Genomic DNA, 21,011 nt, shown 5'->3' with positions numbered 1-21,011 from the left:
GCAGCAGACAAAGCTCTCTGTCTGCCATTAGTAGAGGGGCCACGCCCAGCATTCACAGCTCCGGGAAAGTCCCCGAGAGAGTTCCGGAGGGCGAGGGGACCTCCAGCTGCTGTTGCCTGCCCCGTGGGGCTAGGGATTGCTGGAGATCTTGGAGAGGACCGGGGCTGGGTGAAGCTGCAGAGGCCAGCTCCACGCCCTGGAGGGGAGGCTCCAGAGTTCCGCCCGGGCAGCAGACAAAACTCTCTGTCTGCCATTAGCGGAGGGGCCATGCCCAGCATTCAACTCCAGGAAAGTCCCAGAGGGAATCCCAGGGGACGGGGCGACCCCCAGCTGCCGTTGCCTGCCCCGTGGGGCTAGGGATTGCCAGGGATCTCGGAGAGGACTGGGGCTGGGTGAAGCTCCAGAGTTCTGCCAGGGCAGCAGACAAAGCTCTCTGTCTGCCATTAGCGGAGGGGCCACGCCCAGCATTCACAGCTCCAGGAAAGTCCCGGAGAGAACCCCAGAGGGCGAGGTGACCCCCAGCTGCCATTGCCCGCCCCATGGGGTAAGGGTTTGCCGGAGATCTCGGAGAGGACTGGGGCTAGCGGGAGCTCCAGCGGCCGGCCCTGTGGCCCAGAGGGGAAGCTCCAGAGTTCTGCCTGGGCAGCAGACAAAACTCTCTGTCTGCTATTAGCGGAGGGGCAACGCCCAGCATCCACAACACCGGGAGGGTCCCAGAGAGGAGAATATCAGGCAGGGCAGCAGCTGACCAGCTACCACTGAAATCAGTATCTCTGGCTATCCCCCAAGACAGGGCAAAGGGCTCCCTGAGTTCCTGGGGAACAGGACTGGGGCTGGGTGGAGTTCCAGCGACCCAGCTCCATAGCCTAGGGGGAAACCCTACAGGCTCACAGCAGCCTCAGGGAAAGCCTCTGCACAGCACTAGTAGAAAGCACCCAGCCAGCAGCCACAAGGCTGGAAGACCCCAGGACAAAAGTAGCATAGTTAGGTGAACTAACCACTGACTGTAGAAGATGCCAATAGCTCTCCTGCGACCCATAGTGGACAAGTGAGATTTTGTGGGTGCCGACAGTGACGGAGCAACAAATATAAGTGATCCTACCCCTGGCCGCTGGAAAAGCCCATAACACCATTGCAGACCCCAAGGAGGGAGCACATCTAGGTGGGCTGCAACAGTAGGCACCAGCAGCCTGAAGCCCCCCTGTGATGGCCCCCACAGCAGAGGAGGGAATCCAAAGAACCACTGTGACTACGAGGAGGGGCCCAGGCCCAGTTAGCAACTGTGGATAGGGTTCCTGGTTGGTGCAGTATAAACAGCTGCTCCCCCACCGCAGCAGCAGAAACAAGTGAAAGGAGCAACTAAACTCTATCTCTATGCGGAGGCACAAATCAACAACATCAAGCAATATGAAAAAATACATTAAATCTCCAGAACAGAAGGAAAATAACAAATACACAGAAAACAATCCCAAAGAAAATGAGATATATAACCTAAATGATGATGACTTCAAAACAGCCATCATTAAAATACTCAATGAGTTAAGAGAGAATTCTGACTGACAACTCAACGAATTCAGGAGTTATGTCACAAAAGAGTTTGATACGATAAAGAAGAACCAAACAGAAATATTGGAAATGAAGAACACAATAGAAGAGATTAAGAAAAATCTAGATGCACTGAACAGTAGGGCCGATAATATGGAGGAAAGAATTAGCAATTTGGAAGACGGCAATATAGAAATGCTGCAGGCAGAGGAGGAGAGAGAAGTAAGACTAAAAAGAAATGAAGAAACTCTCCGAGAATTATCAGACACAATTAGGAGATGCAATGTAAGGATTATAGGTATACCAGAGGGAGAAGAGAAGGAAAAAGGGGCAGAAAGCCTATTCAAAGAAATAATGGCTGAGAACTTCCCAAATCTGGTGAGAGAGATGGATCTTCAGGTGACAGAAGCCAACAGATCTCCAAACTTTATCAATGCAAGAAGACCAACCCCACGGCATATAGTAGTGAAGCTAGCAAAAGTCAACGACAAGGAGAAAATACTAAGGACAGCCAGGCAAAAGAAACTAACCTACAAAGGAACCCCCATCAGGCTATCAGCAGATTTCTCAGCAGAAACTTTACAGGCTAGAAGAGAGTGGAATGATATATTCAAAAATCTGAAGGACAAAAATCTACAGCCGAGAATTCTCTACCCAGCAAAAATATCCTTCAAATACAATGGAGAAATAAAAACTTTCCCAGATAAACAAAAATTAAGGGAGTTCATTGCCACAAAACCTCCTCTTCAGGAAATCCTCAGGAAAACCCTCATTCCTGAAAAATCCAAAAAAGGAAAGGGGCTACAAAACCAAGAGCAGAGGAGATAAGTAGAAGGACAACAACAGAGAGTAGCAGCTCTTCATCAGAACAGATTAAACCATGGGACGAGAAACAAAGGAAATTGAAGAAAACCGGAAAACAAGACATAAAATGGTAGTGGTAGGCCCCCACATCTCAATAATCACTCTAAATGTAAATGGATTGAACTCCCCAATCAAAAGACACAGAGTGGCAGGAGGGATAAAAGAACAAGACCCAACAATATGCTGCCTCCAGGAAACACACCTCAGCCCCAAAGACAAACACAGACTCAGAGTGAAGGGATGGAGAACAATACTCCAAGCTAATAATGAACAAAAGAAAGCAGATGTCGCTATACTAATATCAGACAAGGTAGATTTCAAAGCAAAACAGATAAAGAAAGACAAAGAGGGACAGTATATAATGATAAAAGGGACTCTCCACCAAGAAGACATAACACTTATAAATATATACGCACCCAACACAGGAGCACCAAAATTTGTAAAGCAACTCTTAATAGAACTAAAAGAAGACATCAACAACAATACAATAATAGTAGGGGACCTCAACACACCATTAACACCAATGGACAGAACATCCAGACAGAAAATCAACAAGGAAATAATAGAATTAAATGAAAAATTAGACCAGATGGACTTAATAGATATATATAGAACACTTCATCCAAAAACAGCAGGTTACACATTCTTCTCAAGTGCACATGGAACATTCTCAAGGATTGACCATATTTTGGGAAACAAAGCAAACATCAATAAATACAAGAGAGTTGAAATAATATCAAGCATCTTTTCTGATCATAATGCTATGAAACTAGAAATCAACTACAAGAAAAAAGCAGAGAAAGGTGCAAAAATGTGGAGACTAAACAACACGCTTCTGAACAAACAATGGATCATTGAAGAAATTAAAGAAGAAATCAAATATTATCTGGAGACAAATGAAAGTGAGAACACAACATACCAAATCATTTGGGATGCAGCAAAAGCAGTTCTAAGAGGGAAATTCATCGCAATACAGGCTCACCTCACTAAACAAGAAAAAGCTCACATAAGCAACCTCAAACGACACCTAACAGAACTAGAAAAAGAAGAACAAACAAAGCCCAGAGTCAGTAGAAGGAGGGAAATAATAAAAATAAGAGCAGAAATAAACGATATTGAAACAAAAAAGACAATAGAAAGGATCAATGAAACAAAGAGTTGGTTCTTCAAAAAAATTAACAAAATCGACAAACCTTTAGCCAGACTCACCAAGAAAAGAAGAGAGAAATCGCAAATAAATAAAATTAGGAATGAGAGAGGAGAAATCACAACAGATACCAATGAAATACAAGAGATCATAAGAGAATACTATGAAAAACTATATGCCAACAAATTGAACAACCTGGAAGAAATGGACAAATTCCTAGACTCCTACAATCTCCCCAAACTGAATCAGGAAGAAATGGAGAATCTGAATAGGCCAATCACAAGTAAGGAAATAGAAACGGTAATCAAAAACCTCCCCAAAAATAAGAGTCCAGGACCAGACGGCTTCTCTGGAGAATTCTACCAAACATTCAAAGAAGACTTAATACCTATTCTTCTGAAACTGTTCCAGAAAATTGAGAAAGATGGAGTACTCCCTAACACATTCTATGAAGCCAACATCACTCTGATCCCCAAACCTGACAAGGACAACACAAAGAAGGAGAACTACAGGCCGATATCACTGATGAACATAGATGCAAAAATCCTCAACAAAATTTTGGCAAACCGAATACAGCAATACATCAAAAAGATTATACACCATGATCAAGTGGGATTTATACCAGGGACACAGGGATGGTTCAACATCTGCAAGTCAATCAACGTGATACACTACATCAACAAAATGAAAAACAAAAACCACATGATCATCTCAATAGATGCAGAGAAAGCATTCGACAAGATCCAACACCCATTTATGATAAAAACCCTCAATAAAATGGGTATAGAAGGAAAGTACCTCAACATAATAAAGGTCATATATGACAGACCCACAGCCAACATCATACTCAATGGACAAAAACTGAAAGCCATCCCTCTGAGGACAGGAACAAGACAAGGGTGCCCACTTTCACCACTCCTATTCAACATAGTACTGGAGGTGTTGGCCAGAGCAATTCGGCAGGAAAAAGAAATAAAAGGAATCCAAATAGGTAACGAAGAAGTAAAACTCTCACTGTTTGCAGATGACATGATCTTATATATAGAAAACCCCAAAGAATCCATAGAAAAACTATTAGAAATAATCAACAACTACAGCAAAGTAGCAGGGTATAAAATTAACGTGCATAAATCAGTAGCATTTCTATACACTAACAATGAACTAACAGAAAAAGAACTCAAGAACTCAATCCCATTCACAATCGCAATGAAAAGAATAAAATACCTTGGGATAAACTTAACCAAGGAAGTGAAGGATCTATACAATGAAAACTACAAGACTTTCTTGAAAGAAATTGACGACGACATAAAGAGATGGAAAGACATTCCATGCACATGGATTGGAAGAATAAACATAGTTAAAATGTCCATACTACCTAAAGCAATCTACAGATTCAATGCTATCCCAATCAGAATCCCAAGAACATTCTTCACAGAAATTGAACAAAGAATCCTAAAATTCATATGGGGCAACAAAAGACCTCGAATTGCTAAAGCAATCCTGAGCAAGAAAAACAAAGCCGGCGGAATCACAATCCCCAATTTCAAAACATACTACAAAGCTACAGTGATCAAAACAGCATGGTACTGGTACAAAAACAGGTCCACAGATCAATGGAACAGAATTGAAAGCCCAGAGATAAAACCACACATCTATGGACAGCTAATCTTCGACAAAGGAGCAGAGGGCCTACAATGGAGAAAAGAAAGTCTCTTCAACAAATGGTGCTGGGAAAACTGGACAGCCACATGCAAAAGATTGAAAATTGACCATTCTTTTTCACCACACACCAAAATAAACTCAAAATGGATCAAAGACCTAAAGATTAGGCCTGAAACAATAAGTCTTCTGGAAGAGAATATAGGCAGTACACTCTTTGACATCAGTTTCAAAAGAATCTTTTCGGACACTATAACTCCTCAGTTGAGGGAAACAATAGAAAGAATAAACAAATGGGACTTCATCAGACTAAAGAGCTTCTTCAAGGCAAGGGAAAACAGGATTGAAACAAAAAAACAGCTCACTAATTGGGAAAAAATATTTACAAGCCACTTATCTGACAAAGGGTTAATCTCCATAATATACAAAGAACTCACATGGCTTAACAACAAAAAAACAAACAACCCGATCAAAAAATGGGCAGAGGACATGAACAGACATTTCTCAAAGGAAGATATAAATATGGCCAATAGACACATGAAAAGATGTTCATCATCGCTAATCATCAGGGAAATGCAAATCAAAACTACACTAAGATATCACCTTACACCCGTTAGATTGGCAAAAACATCCAAAACCAAGAGCGACAAATGTTGGAGAGGTTGTGGAGAAAAAGGAACCCTCATACACTGTTGGTGGGAATGCAAACTGGTACAGCCACTATGGAAAACAGTATGGAGATTTCTCAAAAAGTTAAAAATAGAAATACCCTATGACCCAGCCATCCCATTACTGGGTATCTATCCTAAGAAACTGAAATCAGAAAACCCAAGAGTCCCTTGCACCCCTATGTTCATCGCAGCATTATTTACAATAGCCAAGACGTGGAACCAACCTACATGCCCAGAAACTGATGATTGGATAAAGAAGATATGGTATATATACACAATGGAATACTACTCAGCCATAAAAAAAGACAAAATTGGCCCATTCGCAGCAACGTGGATGGACCTCGAGGGTATTATGTTAAGCGAAATAAGCCAGTCAGAGAAAGACGAACTCTATATGACTCCACTCATAGGTGGAAGTTAACATATTGACAAGGAGATCTGATCTGTGGTTACCAGGGAAAAGGGGGGGAGGGGGAGGGCACAAAGGGGGAAGTGGTGTACCCACAACATGACTAACAATAATGTACAACTGAAATCTCACAAGGTTGTAATCTATCATAACATTAATAAAAAAAAAATCTCCAATTGACATTTAGTTGCATTTTTTTAGCCAAGAAAAAAGTTTTGTGTCCATCTTAAACTGTGTGTAAGTTTAAATATGTCTATCTTTTTACTTCTGACGTTCTTGCCTTATATAAGATGCATTTGTCCACCTTTACATTTTAAATGTAGTTTTCTAGATGTTTATCTAAAATATGTTGGTTATTCTTACACTGAGTTCGTAATCTTTCTGAGTTTTTGGAAGATGTCTGAGGGTTGGGCAAAAATTCATTTTCTTCCAGATAGATTATTACCATTTTGTATACTGTTTCAGTTAGTGTGTGATTTTCCATTCAATTTTACTTACTAAATTTGTTTTTGAAATCACAATGCTAAACTTGATTTCATTCTCCCTTCATTCTTTTTATTATATAACTTTTTATATTCTTAAATGTGTTGCATACAAGTGCACATATATTCACATACTTTTGTGAAAATACCAAGGTGAATGCAGCAAGTGAAGCCCCTGCTCTTTTGGATCATACACTATAGCAGCAAAGACAGAGTGCAATGAAGTACATGTGTTATGACATAACGTCCTCGGGCATAATCATATGAATAAAGTTATTCAGTGTAAAAAGATAAAATGTCGTGGTGTGCACAGAATTTATAGAGCATGGTCTTGAGAGGCCTTCACATGTTGGGTGAAGTCCAGAATGAGGATTAGAGCATGCTCATTGAGCTTGTCAAAAAATAGATCAAACCCAAAAGCTCAAGAATAACAAAGAAAAAGTGCTACATTAAAAAAGTGAGAAAGGGGCTTACCTCGTATGCCTTCAGATCATATACAAACCAATTGGTCAAGTAAATACAGAATATGCTCAGGATAAACAAGTGTTTTGGGGGGGTTTTTTGGGGGGTTTTTTTGGTGAGGAAGATTGATCCTGAGCTAACATCTGTTGCCAATCCTCTTCTTTTTGCTTGAGGAAGATTGGCCCTGAGCTAACATCTATGACAATCTTCCTCTGTTTTATTTGTGGGACGCCACCACAGCATGGGCTGATGAGCAGTGTGTAGGTCCGTGCCTGGCATTCAAACCTGCAAACTTCTGGCCGCCAAAGCAGAGGGTGCAAACCTAATTACTACACCACTGGGCTGGCCCTAAGAAGTCTTCTTGATATTAAAAATGCTCAACTTTTGTTGTACTTTATATATTTTCCTTTGTGAAGTTTCAATTTATTCCTTTTACACATTCTTCTCTTGAGGTGTTCAATTTATAAGGTGTTTGACACCGTAAATATATAACTACTTTGGATTTTGGACAAATTTATTTTTGTTCTTTTATTATTTTTCTGGGTATAAAGGGGATTTAATAAGGATTAGCATGCCCTCAGAACCAAGGAAGATTTTTATTCCTCACAGTCTCTCAGGGGCCACCTAATCTTATGAGATTTTTTTCTCCTCATCCATTTCATTTCTCTATCTCTTTCTCTCCCTTTATTTATTGAACAGATTTTTTAATGTTTTTTTAAATACAGTGCAGAGAATATAGAACCCCAAATTTGTTTTTCAATGGGAGGCTTACAATTTGGAAATTCTGGATACCATTTCTACATTCTTTAGGGGAAAGATAATTGCTCTGGCCAGCTTGCATCATATCCACTCTTAGTCTAATCAGTGTGGCTGGGGGGGAAAGGGCATGGAAGCCAAATAGGTCATGGTGTGTGTGTGTGTGTGTGTGTGCGTGTGTGTGTATGCCCATTAGGGAGTGAAAGCAGCCCTCAGAGCAGATGTACCTGGGCTCATATGTTTCAAGCTGGTTCCTATAAAACAGGCCACAACTCACTAAACAGAAGTTACTAAAGACAGGCTTTATTACAATTGATGGAGTGCCTTTACAAGATTAATAAAGTGCAAGAGGTCCATGGTGTGAATGACAAACTGTGTATGTCTTGAAGTTTCAGCAGTAACAGAGAAGCTATTTCACATCTTGACATTCACTCACACCATGCCTCACCACACTCCCTCTTGCTCATTCATCTTGCAACATCACCTTTCTTTTTTTGACTTGAACAACTGAAGCAAGCAGCTTCCTCAGGGCCTTAGCACTGACCATTCCACAAAAAGGAACAAAGAGAATCATCATCACTGGTAACCATCCTCTTACTAACAGGAAGAAACAATGATAAACTTTTTACATATATCCTCAACCACCTCAGGAGGATCAATACTCCTATTCCTATGATTTGGGTGAGGATATAAACATTTATCATGATTCACTTGCCTCTCAAAGTTCAAACAGATACTATACGGTAGATTCAAAATTCAATACCAGGTTTTGTGATTCCAAAAGATTTGCATTTAATATAATTTAGAAGTTCCCTTTACCATTTCACTTTAATAATCTCCCACTATTGTATATTGTGTATTTCCTTTCGTAAATTGTGGATTTATTCCCTTTGCTCATTTTTCTAGTGGGATGTTCAATCAATGAGATATCTTGATATTGTAAAGATATCACTCCTTTCTCTTTTGGGTAAATTGGTTTTTCCTGATTTATTCATTATTCTGGGTGTCAAGGGGATATAACTGGGGTTGGAAGGCTGCCAGAACCAAAGAAACTTTCTCCTCATCATGATCTCTCAGGGACCACCTGAGCTTATTAGGTCTTTTTTCACCCTCATATCTCTTTCTCTCCTCTCTCTGTTTCTGAACTATTCTTTATGTTTCTTTTAATACAGGGCACAAAATGGTCATTTGATTCTAAAGTACCATGTCTACATATCCTTGGGAGGCTTATAAACTGGAACTTGGGTACTATTTCTACATTCTTTAGGGTAAAGATAATTTTGTGTTCACTACATGTCTTGTGTCATTTTTTTTCCTAATTATCATGGTTGGGGGTGAGAAGATCCTAGCAGCTAAAAGGCTCAAGGAATTCATAGTGCACTCTGTATGTACGTGTGTGTTTTGTGGGGCATGAACAGTTTTCAGGGTAGGGATATCCCAGCTCATATACTCTAAAATGTAATGATTAAAATACAGAAGCCAGAATATTAACTATGGATTGAAATAAGGAGGATATCCATTTTTTCCATAGGATTCCTTGGGAAAAAAATAATAAAGTTCAAGGAGCAACATGTTATCAAGGGAATCCCTGTGTCTTGAGTTTAAGCTGTAACAGGGAGCCACCTCATTCCTCAATATTCTCTGACACCATCTAGCATCACTCTCCCTGTTGCTCATTCCCCTCAATATACTGGCTCCCTTTTGAGCCATGAATATCTGAAAGAAAGACCTCCCTCAGGGTCTTTGCACTGGCTCTTTCCCCTGCAGGACACACATTTTTCCCAGACAACTTCTTCTCTCCTGCTGTATCTTCCTTGAAGGCGTTATTAAAACGTCACCTTGTTGGCAAGTTTCTTGAATTCCCAGTAAAAAAAAAAATAATACCCCATCCATTCTCCTTTATACCTATTTTTGTTTTCCTCGTGACACCTGACACCACCTGACATGATACATGATTTTTTATTTACTTATATTCTTTCTCTATCACTGGATTATAGGGACTTTTGTTATCAGCACCCTATAACCTGTGCCTAGAAGGATGGTCGGTACTCAACATATATTCCTCAAATGCATTAAAGAATTTCTTATTAAAACTGTATAATGCATGACCTTTTGGAAGAAAGAGTTAGAGTGGAATAGGAAATCATAATCAGATATATCAGAGGAGATCCTTTAAAGGGGATCAGATGCATGAAAAAGATATATACTGGTTTCTTGACTGAAAAGTATAAATTGTAACATTTCAACTATGTTAGTAATGCCCATTGTGTGAAAATTAATCATATTATTTTTTCTTTCCTAGTTGTCACCTCCACCACATGGAGCTGGGGAATGATACACAGATCTCAGAATTTCTTCTACTAGGATAATCACAAGAACTAGAATTGTAACTCCTTATATTTGTGCTTTTCCTCTCAATGTACCTGATAACTGTCTTTGAAAATCTGCTTATCATTCTGGCCATCAGCTAAGACTCCATCTACACACACCCATGTACTATTTCATCTCCAACCTGTCCTTTGTAGAGATCTGTTTCACCTTCGCCACCATCCCAAAGATGCTGTGGAACATCCAGACATGGAGCAAAGTCATAACCTATAAAGGCTGCATTGCACAGATGTATTTTTTGTATTATTTTCAGGATTAGACGTCCTCCTCCTGATTGTGATGGCTTATGATTGGTTTGTGGCCATCTGTCATCCCTGGCACTACACAGTCATCATGAACCCTTGGTTTTGTGGCCTCCTGGTTCTGGTGTCCTGGATTAGGAGTGTCCTATATTCTTTGATATAAATCCTAATGGTTGTGCAACAGTCCTTCTTTACAGACATGGAAATCACCCATTTTTTCTGTGAAACCAATCAAGTGGTCCAACTTGCTTGTTCTGACACCTTTCTTAATAACATTATGATGTATCTTGCAGTTGGGCTGCTGGGTGGTGGTTCCCTTGCTTGTATTCTTTACTCATACACTAAGGTAGTTTCCTCCATATGTGGAATCTCATCAGCTCAGGGGAAGTATAAAGCATTTTCCACCTGTGCATCTCACTTATCACATCTCCTTATTTTATTGTACAAGTGTTGGAGTGTTCCTTAGCTCTGCTGCTACCCACAACTCACACTCAAGTGCAACAGCCTCAGTGATGTATACTGTGGTCACACCCATGCTGAACCCCTTTATTTACAGTCTGACCAATGAAGACATAAGGGGAGCTCTGAAAAGATTCTATGGGAAGAAAGCTATAAAAGAAACAATTGTCCTGGGGCTGAAAGAGAGCCCTTGAGTGCAGGGCTCAAAAGCTCAGAGCCAGAATCATGGTGGAGTGAACTTGCCCGGGACTCTGTCCCATCCAACATACAACAAAAAGGGGCATACATACTCCAACAGAAGATATCCTAACAAGACAAAAACTTCAGAGAGACATGCAGCCACACGATGCAGGGTGGAGAGACTGGAGCCCCCCTCAGAGGAGCTGGAATGGGGTAAGAGAGAACTTTGCTTCCTCCCAGAAAGACTGCAATCGCAACCATGGGAGGTTCCATGAGGGAAGGAGCAGGGGAGGGGTCACTCATTCACAGGATCACCAAGGACTCCCTAGTGCCCTTGCAACCTAGAGGGAAGCCCTCTAACAGGGTGAAAGATTTCATGAGGGGTGAGCTCATCAAGCCAACACCCCAGGAGACAGATAGCGACAGTGAAAAAGCCTGGAGTACATGCAGGAGAAAGCGCCCTTCTCCCCACCCGCCCCCCACCACTCCACAGCCCTTCATCTCAGCTGAAGGTGGAGTGCTCATAATATGCAGCTCTAGACCCCCAACTAGTGGCGATAGGCCGTAACTGAAAGCAAATAATATCAGAATGTGTAAGACCCAACCTACCTCTAGCAACACCAGACACTACATCAAATCTCCAGACCAGAGAGAAATTGACAAGCAACCAGAATTTAGTCCTGAGGACACAGAAATATGTAAATCAAATGACAATGAATTAAAAATAGCTATTATCAAATAAGTCAAGGGCCAGCCCTGTGGCTGAGTGGTTAAGTTCATGCACTCTGCTTTGTCAGCCCAGGATTTCACTGGTTCAGGTCCTGGGCACAGACATGGCACCACTTGCAGGCCACACTGACGTGGTGTCCCACATGCCACAACTAGAAGGACCTACAACTAAAATATACAACTATGTACTGGAAGGACTTGGGGAGAAAAAGCAGAAGAAAAAAGAAAGATGATTGGGAACAGTTGTTAGCTCCAGTGCCAATTTTTTAAAAAAACTCAACGAGGTAAAAGAGAATGTAGAGAAACAATTCAACGAGGTAAGGAGTTACTTCACAAAAGAGATTGAAACTATAAGGAAGAATCAATCAGAAATATTAGAGATGAAAGACACAATGGAAGAGATAAAACAAAATATGGATTCCCTGAATGCTTGAGTGGACATCATAGAGGAATGTATCAGCATAATTGAGAATAGACATGTTGAAATGCTCCAGATAGAGAAGGAGAGAGAACTAAGACTAAGAACAAATGAAGAAAGTCTCCAAGAAATATCTGACTCAATGATGAAATGCAACATAAAAATTATAGGTATTCAAGAAGAAGAGAAGGAGAATGGAGCAGAAAGCATGTTCAAAGAAATAATAGCACAGAACTTCCCAAACCTAGGGAAAGAGAGGGAAATCTGTGTGGAAGAATCTTCCAGATCTCCTAGATTTGTCAATATAAAAAGACCTACTGCAAGGCATATAGAAGTAAAACTGGCAAAAATGAATGACAAAGAAAGAATAGCAAGGGCAGTGAGGCAGAAGAAGAAAATAACCTAGAAAGAAACCCCTATCAGGCTTTCAGTGGACTTCTTTGCAGAAACCTTACAGGCTAGGAGAGACTGGAATGACATATTCAAATCTTTAAAAGACAAAAATCTCCAGCCAAGAATACTCTATCCAGCAAAACTATCCTTCAGATATGAGGCAGAAATAAAAACTTTCCCAGACAAACAAAAATCTAAGGGACTTCATAGCCATGAGACCCTCCCTAGAAGAAATCCTCAAGAAGGCCCTCATACCTGAAAAAGAAAAAGGAGAGAAAGGGGTCACAAAACACAGAGTAAGGAGATAAAATAGGTAAACAAAATCAGAATAAGATAGCAAATATTCAACTATAGCATTAAGCTAAAGGGAAGGAAAACACCAAAAACAAAGATAATCCTGTCATTTTAACCACAAATTCACAACACAAGATGGAATAAGATATGAGAAAAACAACTTAGGAGGGAAGGAGGAAAGGGACTGAATCAGTTTAGACTAAGGAAATAAGAGGCCATCAGAAAATGGACTATCTTATCTATGGGATTCTAAACACAAACCTCAGGGGAACCATTAAACAAAGAAGCAGAACAGAGACACAAAGAATAAATAAGGAAACACTGCATAAAAAAAAAAAACTACATAATTCAATGGGTAGACCAAAACACACAGGACAAGAAACAAAGGAAAGGCAGGAAAACCAGAAAATGAGTGGAAAAATGACAGCATTAAGCCCTCATACATCAACAATCACCCTAAATGTAAATGGATTGAATTCTCCAATAAAAGACACAGAGTGGTAAGATGGATTAAAGAACAAGAACCAACACTATGCTACCTCCAGGAAACACACCTCGGCTCCAATGACAAACACAGGCTCAGACTGAAGGGGTGGAAGATGATACTCTAAGCTAATGGAAAACAAAAGAAGCAGGTGTCACAATACTTTCAGACAAAGTAGACTTCAAGATAAGACAGGTAAAGAGAGACAAAAAGGGGCAGTAAAAATGATCAAAGGGACACTCCATCAAGAAGAAATAACACTTATAAATATCTATGCACCCAACAGAGGAGCACTAAAGTTCATAAAGCTGCTATTAACAAACCTAAAAGAAGATATTAATAACAACACAATAATAGTAGGGGATCTCAGCACTCCACTCACATCAATGGATAGATCATCCAGACAGAAAATCAAAATGAAACAGTGGAATTAAATGAAAAGCTAAACCAGTTGGACTTAATAGACATATATAGATACCCCATCCAAAAACAATAGAATACACATTCTTCTCAAGTGCGCATAGAACATTCTCAAGGATAGACCATATGTTGAGAAACAAGGCAAGCCTCAATAAATTTAAGCAAATTGAAATAATAAGCATCTTTTCTGATCATAATGCTATAAAGCTAGAAATGAGTTACAAGAAAAAAGCTGAGAAAGGGACAAAGATGTGGAGACTAAACAATATGCTATTGAAAAACCAACGGGTCATTGAAGAAATTAAAGGAGAAATCAAAAAGTGTCTGGAGACCAATGAAAATTATAACGTACCACACCAACTCATATGAGATGCAGCAAAAGCCATGTTGAGAGGGAAATTCATCGCAATACAGGCTCACCTTAACAAACAAGAAAAATCCCAAGTAAGCAATCTCAAATTACACCTAACTGAATTAGAAAAAGAAGAACAAACAAAGCCCAAAGTCAGCAGAAGAGGAGAAATAACAAAAATCAGAGCAGAAATAAATGCTATTGAAACAAAAAAGGCAGTAGAAAGGGTCAATGAAACAAAGAGCTGGTTCTTTGAGAAGATAAATAAAATTGAAAAACCCCTAGCAGGACTTAGAAAGAAAAAAAGAGAGAAAGCTCAGATAAACAAAATCACAAATGAAAGAAGAGAAATAACAACAGACACCACAGAAGTACAAAGGATTATAAGAGAATACTACAAAAAACTGTATGCCAACAAAATGGATAATCTAGAGGAAATGGATAAATTCTTAGACTCTTAGAACCTCCCAAAGCTGAATCAAAAAGAAACAGACTATCTGAATATACCAATGACAAGGAAAGAAATTGAAACAGTAATCAAAAGTATCCCCAAAAATAAAAGCCCAGGACCAGACAGCTTCCCTGGGGAATTCCACCAAACTTTCAGAGAGGATTTAATACCTATCCTTCTCAAGATATTCCAAAAAATTAGGGAAGATGGAACACTTCCTAACATTCTACAAGGTCAATATCACTCTGATACCAAAGCCTGACAAGGACAGCACAAAAAAGGAAAACTACAGGCCAATATTGCTGATGAACATAGATGCAAATTCTCAATAAAATTTTGTCAACCCGAATTCAGCAATCCATCAAAAAGATCATACACTGTGATCAAGTAGGATTCATACCGGGGACACAGGGATGGTTCAACATCCATAAATCAATCAAGGTGATACACTGCATCAACAAACTGAGGAATAAAAACCACATGATCATCTCAATAGATGCAGAGAAAGCATTTGACAAGATCCCACAGCCATTTATGATTAAAAAAAAACTCTTAACAAAATGAGGATAGAGGGAAATTACCTCAACATAATAAAGGCCACATATGACAAACCCACAGCCAACATCATACTCAATGGGCAAAAACTGAGCGCCATCCCCCTGAGAACAGGAACAAGACAAAGCCCACTCTCACCTCTCTTATTCAACATAGTACTGGAGGTTTTGGCCAGAGCAATTAGGCAAGAGAAAGGAATAAATGGAATCTAAATAGGGAGTGAAGAAGTGAAACTCTCACTGTTTGCAGATGCCATGATCTTATATATGGAAAAAAACAAAAAATCCATCAGAAAACTAATAAAAATATTAACAACTACAGTAAAGTTGCAGGGTACAGAATGAACGTACAAAAATCAGTTGCTTTTCCATACTTCAATAATGAACTTACAGAAAGAGAAAAATCTCACATTGATGTAAACCGCTATGAACTCAATTTAAAAAAAAACCTCAGAGCCAGAAATTGTGATTTTTAAACAGATTTTGGAAACAGAATCTCCTCTTTCTATTTATTTTTGGAATTTTCATTTCTTTTTTTTTTTTTTTTTTTTTGGTGAGGCAGCTTGGCACTGAGCTAACATCTGTTGCCAATTTTCCTCTTTTCTTTTTCCTTTCTTCCCAAAGCCCCAGTACATAGTTCTATATCCTAGTTGTAAGTCCTTCTGGCTCCTCTATATGGGATGCTGCCACAGCATGGCTTGATGAGTGGTGCTAGGTTTGTGCCCAGGATCCGAACCAGTGAACCTCAGGCTGCCAAGTCGGACCACTCAAATTTAACTGCTATGCCACTGGGCTGGCCCTGGGAATTTTCATTTCTTTGACTTAAACTTCTTTGTACAATTTAAGTGACTCACTTGATTAAGCTCTCTGCTCTGTCTGATTTATAGAAAGTTTTCCCCTTTATCCATCCTCTTACTTTCACAAAGTTTTTCCCAAACTTGCATCAGAAATATTTATAAATTTCTATTTATTTCTTGGGGCAAGAATTTTTTCTTAAATAAGTTTCTCTCAAATAATACATATCATCCCAAGGAATATTTTTTCTGGTTTTCCTGAAAGAATAGTTATGAGTTGTGTTACTCATGTGGAAAAAACTACACTTAGCAACTGAGGCCATTTATATAATTTTATTGCAGAGAAAAATCTGAAACTATATTTTCATTTGAGTCCATTATTCTCTTCTATTTCACTGCCTTAACTGCTCTTGCTGACATTGTAGACTTTACATGCTACTGAGTTTAGTAACCAGCCTCCCGGTGTTATTCTCTTATTCAGCTCAGTGTCTAGATTATGCCTACCATAATCTTTGGCAAAAATTGATAATCAAATATAGATCTCCCAGAAGAGTCTTCACAGAAAGACAGATTTTAATAATAGATTGACCTAATATGGTCTTAGAGTCAGCGATGTCTTTAGATATGAGGAAGCAAAATTTTAAATCACACATTTTGTTACTCTGCAAAATATTCCTTTTCATGATATACATCTACTCATTGAGGTGTGGAATATTGGTGTCCACGTGTAAGGGGGTTTATGCATTTGAGTGAATGATTAGTTGGTGTCTTTATAGATTTTACTGAGCTAGTTTTCTGTTTCTGTTTGAAAAATTTCAGTGCTGCCTACAATTATAACTGAGGAATTTCCTCAATCTTCATAATCAAAGGATGACTCACAAGAGAGCTTGAATTCCTACCCAGTCATGTGACTCAGGGTGGGCAGTTTGTTCGACAAACATGCATGTCCTTCCAACCTCTTCATGGCCCTTGGAATGGAATTTCAATATGTCACTTGTTAATGCAATTATCTGAAATTAAGTTGAATAAGGAGAATGATCATGAAGGCTGTCTTCAATTAGAACATATGCCAAAAATAAAGAGAAACAGATTTTTAAATTGCCCTCATTTCTGTTTGCTTTGATTATTGTATCAAATAGCTATTGCTGTATAACAAATCATCCTAAAATCAAGTGATTTAGAATAATACCTTTTTATCAAATGGGATTATATGGTGTGGAGTTTTTCTAACTTATCCTGAGCTTCTCATGAGTCTGTGGTCAGCTGTCCATCTATATATTGTGTTTTTAAGACTCATTTATCATGTTATATGTGGCCATAGTGCATTTTTGTCTTGAACCAATTAATGTCAGTTTAGTGCATTTCTATTTAGTATTTCTATGTTAATCTTCTAATTACAAATATCATGTGAATTACTACATTTAATTCACTGTTTCTATATCCATATATAACACTTTTCTTTCTTCCCAGTTAGAAGACATGTCTCCTGACCCTGTTAAGAGTGAATCAGCTACCTGTGCTCTAGATGCTACCTTGATCATGCATCATTAGTTTTTTTCCTTTTTTTATTTTTGGATGTACATCATATTTCAAATTCTGTGTACATTACATCATGTTCACCACCCGAAAACTAATTATAGTCCATCCCCTCACATGTGAGCCTAATCACCCCTTTTCCCCTCCCCCCTCCCCCTTTCCTCTATGGTAACCACCAATCCAATCTCCAATGCTATGTGTTTTTTTGTCGTTGTTTTTATCTTCTACTTATGATTGAGTCCGTATGGTATCTGACTTTCTCCCTCTGACTTATTTCACTCAGCATAATACCCTCAAGGTCCATCCATGTTGTCACAAATGGCCGGATTTTGTCATTTCTTATGGCTGAGTAGTAGTCCATCGTGTATAAATACCACATCTTTATCCGTTCGTCCCTTGATGGGCACCTGGGTTGCTTCCATGTCTTGGCTATTGTGTATAATGCCGCAATGAACATAGGGGTGCAAGTATCTTTATGTCTTTCTGTTTTCAAGTTCTTTGGATAAATACCCAGCAGTGGAATAGATGGATCATATGGTAGATCTATCCTTAATTTTCTGAGGATACTCCATACTGCTTTCCATAGTGGCTGCACCAGGTTACATTCCCACCAGCAGTGTATGAGGGTTCCCTTCTCCCCACATCCTCTCCAACACTTGTTGTTTCCTGTCTTGTTAATTATAGCCATTCTGACCGGAGTGAGGTGATACCTCATTGTAGTTTTGATTTGCATTTCCCTGATAGCTAATGATGTTGAGCATCTTTTCATATGCCTTTTGGCCATCCATATATCTTCTTTGGAGAAATCTCTCTTCAGATCTTTTGCCCATTTTCTAATTGGATTGTTAGATTTTTTGTTGTTGAGTTGTATTAGTTCTTTGTATATTTTGGATATTAACCCCTTATCTGATACATGGTTTGCAAATATCTTCTCCCAATTGTTAGGTTGTCTTTTCCTTTTGTTGATGGTTTCCTTTGCTGTGCAGAAGCTTTTTAGTTTGATGTAGTCCCATTTGTTCATTTTTTCTTTTGTCCTCTCAAACATGGGACTTGAAAATATGCTACTCAGACTGATGTCAAAGAGCATACTGCCTATGTTTTCTTCTAGAAGTCTCATGGTTTTGGGTCTTACATTCAAGTCTTTAATCCATTTTGAGTTTATTTTTGTGCATGGTGTAAGGGAATGGTCTACTTTCATTCTTTTGCATGTGGCTGTCCAGTTTTCCCAAAACCATTTATTGAAGAGACTCTCCTTTCACCATCGTATGCTCTTGGCTCCCTTGTCAAATATTAGCTGTCCATAAATGTGTGGGTTTAATTCTGGCTCTCAATTCTGTTCCATTGATCTGTGTGTCTGTTTTTGTGCCAGTACCATGCTGGTTGGTTGCTATGGCTTTGTAGTATAATTTGGAATCAGGGAGTGTGATACCTCCAGCTTTATTCTTTTTCCTCAGGAATCCTTTGGCTATTCAGGGTCTTTTGTTATTCCATATAAATTTTAGGATTCTTTGTTCTATTTCTGTAAAACATGTTGTTGGAACTTCGATAGGGATTGCGTTGAATCTATAGATTGCTTTAGGAAGTATGGACATTTTAACGATGTTAATTCTTCCAATCCAAGAGCATGGAATATCTTTCCATTTCTTTGTGTCTTCTTCGATTTCTTTCAATAATGTTTTATAGTTTTCAGTGTACAGATCTTTCACCTCTTTGGTTAAGTTTATTCCTAGGTATTTTATTCTTTTTGCTGCAATTGTAAATGGGATTGTATTCTTAATTTCTCTTTCTGCTACTTCGTTAATAGTGTATAGAAATGCAACTAATTTTTGTATGTTGATTTTGTGTCCCGCAACTTGACTGTATTCCTTTATTATTTCTAAAAGTTTTTTAGTGGAATCTTTAGGGTTTCCTAGATATAAAAGCATGTCGTCTGCAAAGAGTGACAGTTTCACTTCTTCTTTTCCAACTTGGATCCCTTTTATTTCTTTTTCTTGCCCGATTACTCTGCTTAGGACTTCCAATACTATGTTAAGTAAGAGTGGTGACTGTGAGCATCCTTGTCTGGTTCCTGTTCTTAGAGTGATAGCTTTCAGTTTTTCTCCATTGAGAAGGATATTTGCCGTGGGTTTGTCATATATGGCCTTTATTGTGTTGAGGTATTTTCCTTCTGTACCCATTTTATTTAGAGTTTTTATCATAAACAGATGCTTGATCTTGTCAAATGCTTTCTCTGCATCTATTGAGATGATCATGTGATTTTTATTCTTCGTTTTGTTAATGTGGTGTATCACGTTGATAGATTTGTGGATGTTGAACCATCCCTGCATTCCTAGAATGAAACCCACTTGATCATGATGTATGATCTTTTTAATGTGTGGTTGTATTTGATTTGCTAGTATTTTGTTGAGGATTTTCGCATCGATGTTCATCAGTGATATTGGCCTGTAATTTTCTTTTTTTGTGTTATCCTTATCTGGTTTTGGTATCAGGATGATGTTGGCTTCATAGAAGGAGTTAGGAAGCCTCCCCTCCTCTTCAAATTTTTGGAAGAGTTTGAGAAGGATAGGTATTAAGACTTCTTTGAATGTTTGGTAGAATTCACCAGGGAAGCCATCTGGTCCTGGACTTTTATTTTTGGGGAGGTTTTTGATTGCTGTTTCGATCTCCTCACTGGTGATCAGTCTATTCAAATTTTCTACATCTTCTTGGTCCAGTTTTGGAAGGTTGTATGTTTCTAAGAATTTATCCATTTCTTCTTGGTTATCCAATTTGTTGGCATATAGCTTTTCATAGTATTCTTTTATTATCTTTTGTATTTCTGAGGTGTCCGTTGTAATCTCTCCTCTTTCATTTCTGATTTTATTTATTTGAGCCTTCTTTCTTTTTTTCTTGGTGAGTCTAGCTAAGGGTTTGTCAATTTTGTTTATCTTTTCAAAGAACCAGCTCTTGGTTTTATTAATTTTTTCTATTTTTTTTTTTTTTTAGTCTCTATTTCATTTATTTCTGCTCTGATTTTTATTATTTCCTTCCTTCTGCTGATTTTGGGCTTTGTTTGTTGTTCTTTTTCCAGTACCTTTAGGTGCACTTTTAGATTGTCTATTTGGGATTTTTATTCTTTGTTGAGGTAGGCCTGAATTGCCATAAACTTTCCTCTTAGAATTGCTTTTGCTGTATCCCACAGATTTTGGCATGTCGTGTTTTCATTTTCATTTGTCTCTAGGAATTTTTTTATTTCTTCTTTAATTTCGTCATTGTCCCAATCGTTGTTCAGTAGCATTTTGTTCAATCTCCACATTTTTGTGGGTTTTCTGGTTTTCTTTCT

The 21,011-nt window shown here is 38.8% G+C and overlaps 1 long non-coding RNA gene and 1 pseudogene across 3 annotated transcripts in view; one reads left to right on the top strand and one right to left on the bottom strand.

The window, feature by feature from the left end:
• LOC103543225 (uncharacterized) overlaps positions 1-21,011 on the bottom strand; it is a 209,731-nt gene that overhangs the window by 20,404 nt on the left and 168,316 nt on the right. The gene's annotated exons all lie outside the window — the stretch shown is intronic.
• LOC139077981 (olfactory receptor 7A17-like) lies at positions 10,314-11,278 on the top strand (annotated as a pseudogene).

This window comes from Equus przewalskii, chromosome 20 (genome assembly GCF_037783145.1).
Source record: "Equus przewalskii isolate Varuska chromosome 20, EquPr2, whole genome shotgun sequence".
Lineage (NCBI taxonomy): Eukaryota > Metazoa > Chordata > Mammalia > Perissodactyla > Equidae > Equus > Equus przewalskii.
The sequence above is the reverse complement of the archived record's forward strand: the minus strand, read 5'-3'. Positions and strand labels throughout refer to the sequence as shown.